Source organism: Scardinius erythrophthalmus (genome assembly GCF_964197995.2).
Source record: "Scardinius erythrophthalmus genome assembly, chromosome: 16".
Taxonomy (NCBI): Eukaryota; Metazoa; Chordata; class Actinopteri; order Cypriniformes; family Leuciscidae; genus Scardinius; species Scardinius erythrophthalmus.
This window is the reverse complement of record NC_138236.1, coordinates 35,004,035-35,013,789: the sequence shown is the minus strand read 5'-3', so window position 1 is coordinate 35,013,789 and position 9,755 is coordinate 35,004,035. Positions and strand designations below refer to the sequence as shown.

Sequence of the window (9,755 nt, the reverse complement as noted above, 5' to 3'; positions counted from 1 at the left end):
GGCCGGTGTTTTGCTCCTTGAGTGTAAAGTTTTGCTAATTGTGGGAAAGTTCTAATTTTAGTGTGTAAGCAATTGAAAAAAACTGTAAGAATGATTTAGATAGATAGATAGATAGATAGATAGATAGATAGATAGATAGATAGATAGATAGATAGATAGATAGATAGATAGATAGATAGATAGATAGATAGATAGATAGATAGATAGATAGATAGATAGATAGATAGATAGATAGATAGATAGATAGATAGATAGATAGATAGATAGATAGATAGATAAAACCAAATCTGCAGACAACATTCAGAGAACCTCTGACTCTTCTGGCAATATCAAACATTTCCCTCAAAACCATTTTATCTGTGCTCAAACAATGCTTTCACATCAGACACACATGAGTCAATATTATAAACACAGATCATTCATTAGACACTACATAAAAAAATGGAGAACACAGCATCCAAAGCATGCTTACACCACATTATAGTAATCCCATTTTGCAGTAGTAAGGTAAATAAATTGTACACTGTACTGCAAGTATAGTATTGTACTGAATATTGTATAGGCCTATTGAATGTCTGTATTCAGCACTTAAATATACTGTAAAAAATACAGTAACTCAACTGCAAAAGCCAAAAATAAATAAATAAATAAATAAACACTCTAAATAAAAAGCATGTTAGAGTACACTCAAATACTGTAAGTTGTGCAGCTGCAAAATCAAGGTCAACAAGAGATTGATTCTGCCTCAGCGTGACGTCTTCATGTTGGTCAGCCTGAGGACTCTGTCCACATCACAGGCAATGTTGTCTCTTGCCAGGCAAAGGAAAAAACCCTCCGGTCTTGACAACTCTGTCCACACCTTGCTCTTTCTCGTCTTCATCCTCTTCCTCCTCGTCTACCACCTCTTTGGTAAGATTTACTGAAGATAGTTTGCAGTTTCATCAGCAGAAGTTCAGCTTCAAGACTCACACAGGAGTTCATAGGCCACACACACACACAACCACACACACACACACACACACACACACACACACACACACACACGCACACACGCACACACGCACACACACACACACACACACACACACACACACACACACACACACACACACACACACACAGCACTTATACCCTTTCACCAAGGTCTAAGCTACATCATTGCTTACAGGTTGAATGATTCTCATTGGTTTAGAAATAGATAAACATAGTATTTTCCACACATATACAGATAGACTGAAGCATATCTCCATCGATTATGCAGCTGACACTCGGACCCTGAAGTTAGGCACGTCATGACCTTCCTGGTCGCAGATTTTGGTTGCCGGGCGCCAGCCTGTCCAGAGCAACAACTCAGTCAATCTCCAATAATGCCAGTGGTTCCTTAACCTGTAACCAGGAAGACTAACACACACACTGACACACAGCTTTTCCAAGGTTGGATTTGGCCAGGCTCTAACTATAAACAGGAGTCTCATCTCAAAACATCAAGATAACAAGCTCTTTCTCTCAAGGATAGGAAACTTTAGTCTAAATGGAAAATATAGGCTTTAACTGAGAAATGGTCCCTTAAACTATAGACTTCATTGACCCCTATTTGTTTTAACACGTTGAAGACCTTTCTCAAACTCAAAACCTGTCCCTATTTCATTTCTGGAAGCCGGGCTAAATAAGCAAGCACTGTTACTGCATTCAGATATCAAACACTGACATTAAAGAATATACATGAAAAGAACATTTCAGTGATCACACTGGTAACTTATATTATAACAACGTAAAATCTCCAGAGAAGTCATTCAACTCATTTGATATTTAGAAGGAAAAATATTGATTACAGTTTTTCTCTATTGCTTAAACACATTTCTTGAAACTATGCCTCGTATTCTCAAAACTATAAACACAAATCCATAACGTCTCAACCCAATTCCCCAAACATCCTATTTTCAGGTCAAAATGAAGCTCTACACTCAAAACCATTCACTCTCGCTGAAAAACCAAACTTTGCCCTCAGACAGGACACACAAGCCATCAAAATCACACACACTACAACATAGTCTAAGACAATGGTGCAATAAATTCAAAACAACATTTCCAAAACTGGTAAGTTATGTTGCTTGTGGTTCCCCCCTCACAAACCTTTTCACATGATGAGCACAAAAGACACAACCAGTGGATACATTGGCACATTTTTATTCATACACAGAAAACACACACACACACAAAAATATTTTTTTCCCTGTTTTACTCTTCTTTTTTTTTACTCTCTCCTCAAATTTTTTTTTTTTTTATATTTACTTACAGTAAGATGTGTGTGACCAACATATGACAGTAAAAGAGCACACACAAACCATATTCTTATATGGAATTCGAATTGTATTGGAATGGTAAAGAGTGTTGGGACGTAACAGGAGGGCCTCCACTCAAGGATACAATATGATGAACACGTCTAAGAATGTTCCACATATGGTTGAAATCTAGAAAGATAACATTCTGGGTGTCCAGACTATAAAGGAGAAAGGATGCCCTCCCTTCACTGTCACACTCTGTGTGACTGTACGACTGCTGGCCTTTTCTTGCAAGAAAATAAACCTCATCAAAGACTATTGGAAATGTTTGTCTCTCAGTGATAGAATTTTGTTTGTCACCACACCTCCCTGAAGGCTCTCAAGGCGACGGTAAAGTGACTCAAATTTGGCCTTACTCGTAGCCCAGCCTCCCTCATAGTCATAACATTGACTAACACATGGGCAACTAGAGTGGCTTGAATTTCATCTGAGACTGCTTGTCTTCTTATCCTTGCCCTTCCTCCTCCTCATTCTTATCCCTCCTCGATCTCTTCCTTCATGTCTTTCTGGATCCATTGTTCCAAAACGCAATAAACTGATTTGGGCCCTTTTATATATCTATTGAAGGTTCTGATTGATGTGTGTTCAATTTTGACTCTTAGTGTTTCCACTTGGGTAATTGTGTGCTAACTGAGCTGAAGCTGTGCTGATTGAGTGAACAATTTTGAATGCTAGTGCTTTCTATATGACAACATGGTCTAAGCAATGAGAAATGAAGGGATTTGTGTGTAAAGTTTTGCAGTGACAGTTCAACCAATCTGACTCATGTGTCAAAACAGGGAATAGTGTTTATAGTTTAGTGAAATGGGTGTGCTTTTTGATAAATGGCATTATGGTTTTGAAATTTTAGTTCAAAAGCCTGGTTATAGTGTTTAAGCAATCGAGAAAAACTGTAATACCTTGATTATAATCACTCATTACATATACATTGAAGCAGCAGTAGATTCCAATCCACCCCCTTCAGTGTACATATATGTAAATATATATACATATATATTTACACTATAAACAGAACTATAAACAGATTAGATTTCTATGTGATCAATTTATGATCATTGGGTGTAGGTCATCAGTAAATGAGTGTGGCATGTAGAGAACTGTGTTCCAAGTTTTGCAAAAAGTTTGTTTTCCAATTTCAGACAATTTTGATTTTTCAATTTCAATTTGAGTGTAAAGCGTATAATGTGCTTGCAGTTTTGCAGACTTGATCTGAAGATTAGGTACATGAGTGAATGGTTTCACAGACTGAGCCTCAAGTTCCACTTTAGTGTGCAAGCAATTTGAAAAAAAAAAAAAACTGTAAGAAATAACAATTTTGAGTCGTTGTGTGTAAATGATAGCAACTGTGTTGTAGTTGTGTTTTACTTTTGCCTGCCTGTTTAGCGTTTTGAAACAAGTGCATCACAGTGCAAAATGTGTTTTAGTGAGTGAGAATGTGTTTAGAGATTGGCAAAAAAAGAGTGAATGAGATTTGGAGTTGGTGTCTAACTGCCTGAACTTGTTTAAGGCTTTACAGAAAGAGGGATTTATTCGACAAAGTGGTTTAGGCTACTGAGAATTTGGTTCAGCAATTCATAAAAACTGTAATAGCCTATGCATAACAATCAGTCATTATGAAGGTAAAACAGTAGCAAAACTCGAGAGCTTGCTAATTTGAATGTGAGAACTTGTAAAATTAATATTTGTATTTGTAAGTTGAAATTTATACTTGCAGCTCTGATGTGAAAAGCTGCATCTATCGATTTGCACACACAGACAATACTCAGAACACCTGTGTTTTGAATTCGAAGTTGCAGATTAATAGTTACAAATGTGTAAAGTGTCATTTACATAAACAAAATGACAGGCACAATTGTGTACTACACATTTATCTTTGTGCTTTAGTTCAGTTTCGTTGTACAACCACAAGTCGGCACTCACAACCTCTCATATCTGGCAGTACAACTTCAAATCCTAGCGCTTTGACTTTTGCTACTCTTTTTGCGATATGCCTGTAGCAAAACTCACTCGTGCACTTGTAAATGCAGACTTGCGAGAGCAGAGTCGGGGGCGGGGCTGGGGTCGGAATGAAGTCATTTTATTGGTCGATGCCTCACCAATGAACAGAATATGAACGCAACGCGTTTAATTGAGACAGTGGTATTAAAAGACCAAACAGGAAACACCATAAAGCATAGCCTATACAGAAAAAAATTGAGCACAGAATATGAACGCAACGCGTTTAATTGTACGTTTTCCTCGAAACCCAAGAAAACGCTTAATGAGGCTTAATGGACTAACAGTTATAAAATAAAAATTAAAAACAATAAAAAAAACACATAATTTGTTACTTTATTAATAAAACACTAGGCAGCAAGTTTATTTGCACTGAACACACATTTGCTTATATATATATATATATATATATATATATATATATATATAAATGAAGAGTTCAGATGCTCATATATTTAAATTCAATAATTTCACTTAAATGGCAGTGAAGATTACCTATTAATTATCATTTAAGTGAAATTACTGAACTTAAATATACAAGCTTGATAAAAATGATCATTCTATAAGAAAATTTCAAATGGCATTTAGAGGCTTTTGCATCTGAACTCTTCATATATATATATATATATATATATATATATATATATAGCCTATATATATATATATATATATATATACATATATATATATATATGTGTGTGTGTGTGTGTGTGTGTGTGTGTGTGTGTGTGTGTGTGTGTGTGTGTGTGTGTGTGTGTGCCAATTCCATTGCAATATGAAAATGCACCTAAATTATCTGATAAGAATGTAAAATGTATACCTTAATATGCAATGTAAGTCGCTTTGGAAAAATGTAAATGTTTTAAATATTCACCCTAGCCTAACTGTTGGACACACAAAACTCTTTTACAGTCTATATGGTATATATACCATATATAGGGCATATATATATATATATGGCATACGTCATATGTTTTACGTCATATTCTGTGCTCATCTGCTTTTCTGTAGTATGCATTAGCATTGTGCCTACTGAGTTTGATAATTTCGTTTATTTATTTTAATATCAGTCTAATGCATTAAGCCATGTTAGTGTTTCAGTGCACGCGGGTTTCGTGACATCATCGAACTCCCATTTCATTGGCTAGGTGCCAACCAATAAAACGGCTCCTTTGACCCCCCCTTCTCCCGCCCCCCTTTCCCTCTCACCGCCTCTGAGTTTCAAGTGCACAAGTTAGTTTTGCACCTGATATATCGCGAAAAGAGTAGCAAAAGTCAAGGCGCGAAATTTGAAATTGCAGTGACAGATTTGAGAAGCTGCAAGTGCTTAATTGAGGAAGTACCGCGAATGTGAACGTAAGATTAAACGCAAAATATATATTACAAGTTTGTGTCTGTCGTTGTATTTCTGTGAATGGCATTTTACACATTTGTGTCTACTTGTCTGCAGCTTCAGATTCAGAATACAGGTTTGTGACTATTGTTTGCGAGTGCAAATTTCAACATTCAACTTCAGATTTTTATTTTACAGGTTTTCACATTGGAGCTGTGAGTGTAAATGTTCATGTACAAGTACGAATATTTATTGTACAAGTTCTCAAATTCACATTTACATGCTCTCGAGTTTTGCTACTGTTTTACCTTCATAAGTCATTCACAATGCAATTTATTAGCGGCTGACCCAGACAGCAACGTAGTGTCGGCACAGATCTGGGCCACATGTGGATTCCAAGCGTGCCAGATGTGGGCCGGATCTGGGCCGACACTACTGCCATCTGGGGAATAACTTGTGACAAATTTTTAGTTAGCCTATAGCGTTCCCTATGAATTCCATGCAACTTTTCATGCTTCCTCAGAATGACCCGTTGAGTATAGTTTAGATATTGCGATAAGCTGATCAAATAGTCAAAATAGGCTATGTCAGACCATTTAATTGGCTTATTGGCTTAGCAACACTTTGACAAACCACAATTCTGTTGATAAGTTTAAAGTAGGCTAAATGCTAATTACATTTAGGCTAAGAATTATGAGGTTTCTTAAAGCCTATTCTGCCCCATGTAGGCCTAATTTTAACCACATTTTTGCACATTCCACTTTTAATAGGCTATTTTACTTATGGAATTAAAAGTGTTCGTGGACACAGAACGGGTTATGAATGAGAGTGGGATTTCTCTCTCTGTCTCTGCGTGTGTGTGTGTGTGTGTGTGTGTGTGTGTGTGTGTGTGTGTTGGTCCTGTAATGAGCGGAGGCTCTATTCACATCTCAGTCCCGTTACCTCATTGACATTCAGTCCCAGTGAGAGAGACTGACAGAGAGTAAGAAGACCGACATTGTCCGGGACAGAGACAGAGACAGAGACAGCGACGAACGAGCCGCTCGAGATCTACATACCGACAGCAAATGGACATTTTAGGCGGAATGAAGATTAAAGTTTGATGTGAGCATGAGTGCATGTGATCTGAAGAACAATGAGCACTGAATGTGTTCTGACCTGGATTCAGTGAGGAGTTTGGGAGAGACAGGGTGAGGGGTGAGGGGTGGAAGAGGGATTTACTGGGTCAAACTAACTAAACTACCCCCACCACTGAACGGAAAGTCATAGAAGGAAAAGTGACGAGAAGAAAAAAACACCAGACAAAGCGGTGAGGAAACGATGAACACTGAAAAGGTAGGAAAATTACTATACGAAACCTCTGAATAGCCACTAACACTGTAGTTCTTTCAACTAATTAAACGAACAATCTGCTAAATGACTCTCAGTGCAACAAGTGCCATTTGAACAAATATTAAAAATGCGAATGTTTAGTCAACGTGATTAGCATTGTAAATCGCAACGAGCTGAGAAAGTTGCATTGCTTTTTTCTTCTATGAATATTTTTCCAGCCCTGTGAATTATTGCATTAAGAAGCAGCAATGCTCTACTAAAATATCACTTTAATATCAGCTCATAACGTTACATGTTTTCCTTACAGCCTTTCACTGTGTGTTAAATTAGCAGAATCTACTCGTCATTTTTACCTCATTTATTACATCTGAGTATAATATCGCAATTACATAACTTTAATCAGCCCTATTAGGGAACAGGTGTCAACAACGAGAGAAGTACCCTATATGAAATATGTGAAAACATTGACAACCATTTTTATGTCTAGGCTACATACAAATTTTCGTTATAAAAATGAAAGCTATTATGCTATTATGAAATGTGGCACTATACAGAAATATGCAGTGACACAATTATATATTCAGTGAAGACTAAAGTTTAAGCAGAAATACAATCTGTTTTTGTGTGGTGTTAGTCCTAAAGATTCATTTTCCTAAATCTATGTGTGTTAGTTTTGAAGATATCTGCTAATGTTCTCGTAAACACTGAGAAAATTTACTTTGAGCATATGAATTCACTTAAAATGCACAGTCTTTCTCTTTAAAGGGAAGTGGACAGAAATACGGATGACTCTTGTTGCACTCATGACTGCTTACACATTTTTGTCCATTCAAATGCAAGAATGTCCCTCCCCCAAAACTACTTGCTTTTAACTGAATTTCAAATAGCAAATCATGGTTCATGGCCGTAATGTAAACTAAAACTTATTGACTCTTTACAAAAAGGGATGAGCCCTTTACTCTTTAGCAGTTTGTCACTGGGGCAATACCCTCAAAGTGACATCTTTGTATCTTATTTACCCTAAAAGGTTCATAGTAATGCCTTATGGGTACATATTACTACTTTAATGTACTTTTTTGGGTAAATATAAGGCACAAAGTTGTCCCTTCAAGGGAACTGCCCTAGTGACGAGCTGTTGTACCCCTAATGCCCAGTACACATTGTAAAATTTTGGCCTGTCCCAGACGAAAGATGAAAGAATCGTTGTGATTTCTGTAGTCGTGGCTCCTAAAAGGTGGTCCTTCGTCGTACAGTGAGAGAGGTTCAAAGACGACCCAAAGATAGCCTGCGATCATTTTCTGACAGTGTCAGATCTTTAGCATGATCATCTCACAGTGTGTTTGCTGCTACGACCCACGTCCACTGACTAGCCAATCAAAATGCAACATGAAATGGTGTATTGATCAATGTGATATGGCGCTAAACTTAAAACTACTTACCCTCAGCTCCATTTGCAAGATTTGCATGCCAAGTTGGCCTCTTCTCCCAAGCCATGACTGCGTCCATATTCTCCTCTTTCACTTCCACATCTTTCTTTGAGCACACATAAAAACCACAACTGCCAAAGGTCGATTCATCTTGCTCTGTTTGTTCACCACTAGCACATGCTGATGACGTTTTATTCTTCTATACTAACATAGCCTACGATTCAATAAGTGTCATCATCATACAATCTTCATACATGTCGTACCCAAGTTTAAAAGATCCATGTCGGACAGTGTGATTTGTAATGATCTTATAGGATTGCTGAAATCACACAGTCTGTAGCAGGCATAAAAGTACAACATGGATGCAGTGAATTGTGGGTGAATCACTGAACTATTAGTCAATCGTCTGCTCTAGCTTTGTTTCCATCCAGCTATTTTTATGGGAATTTTGGATGTAGTAAAAAAGAGACACATTGGCTTCCCCGACTGATCAGTTATTTTGCGCCAATTTCCCAGGAAGTCACACAATATTGTTTTCTTGAACACATGGAATCGAAATGGTGCTTTATTGGCACATTATTTATGTGATATTCCAGTTTTGCTAACTTCGGATGGAAACAGATCTAGTGTGAATCAAAGAAAAACGAGAAAGAGAAGATGGGAATTGGAAGTGTCATATGATGAGAATGTTATTTTTTTGTCTCACTTGATCATTTAGGTCAAATTCTTCCTCCTAATCTTTCTCTAATAACACGCATGAGAGCGCTGACCTGGTGTAAACACTGGCCTTCAGAGCTGAAACTTTATGTGATGGGTAATCCTGACTGGAATCTTTTATTCGGGATCTTTCCAGAAAGGGAAAGCGCAGTGTTTGTTCAGCGGCGTGACTCTTGCACTTGGACTGGGGAAGAATTGCTCTCCTCCAGGGCACTATGGCATATCAGACTCAATTTCATGAACTTAAGACATGCAATAACAGTGTCTTAGGGTGGCTCTGGCCAGACTCAGACAATGAAATCTCTTGAGGTTCACTGACAGGGGTGGTCTTTATTTTGAAATTCACAAAATAAAAAATACTTACAAGGTAACAGTTCCATGAGATGTCAAATAACCTAAAACATGCGTCATGTGGTGCCATCTAACATAATTATTCAGGTAGAAATATTATGACATAAGTCAACCGGACTACTTCAGGTTTCAGACAGTAAATCATTTTTGGGGGTATGTTCTGTATATCAGAGATTAGATCTTCTTGCAGAAGGATGCAGTTTCATTAATTTCATTAATAAAATAATGTTTTAATGAAAATGTGTTCATTAAAACACA

The 9,755-nt window shown here is 37.3% G+C and overlaps 1 protein-coding gene across 1 annotated transcript in view; it reads left to right on the top strand.

Moving 5' to 3' along the window:
- The first annotated feature begins 6,890 nt into the window (after positions 1 to 6,890).
- The window catches only part of LOC308704027 (BAR/IMD domain-containing adapter protein 2), a 42,385-nt gene continuing 39,520 nt past the window's right edge, over positions 6,891 to 9,755 (top strand). Inside the window, exon 1 of the mRNA XM_081388080.1 lies at positions 6,891 to 7,005. The gene's annotated coding sequence lies outside the window, so the exon portion shown is untranslated. The remainder of the gene's footprint in view (positions 7,006 to 9,755) is intronic.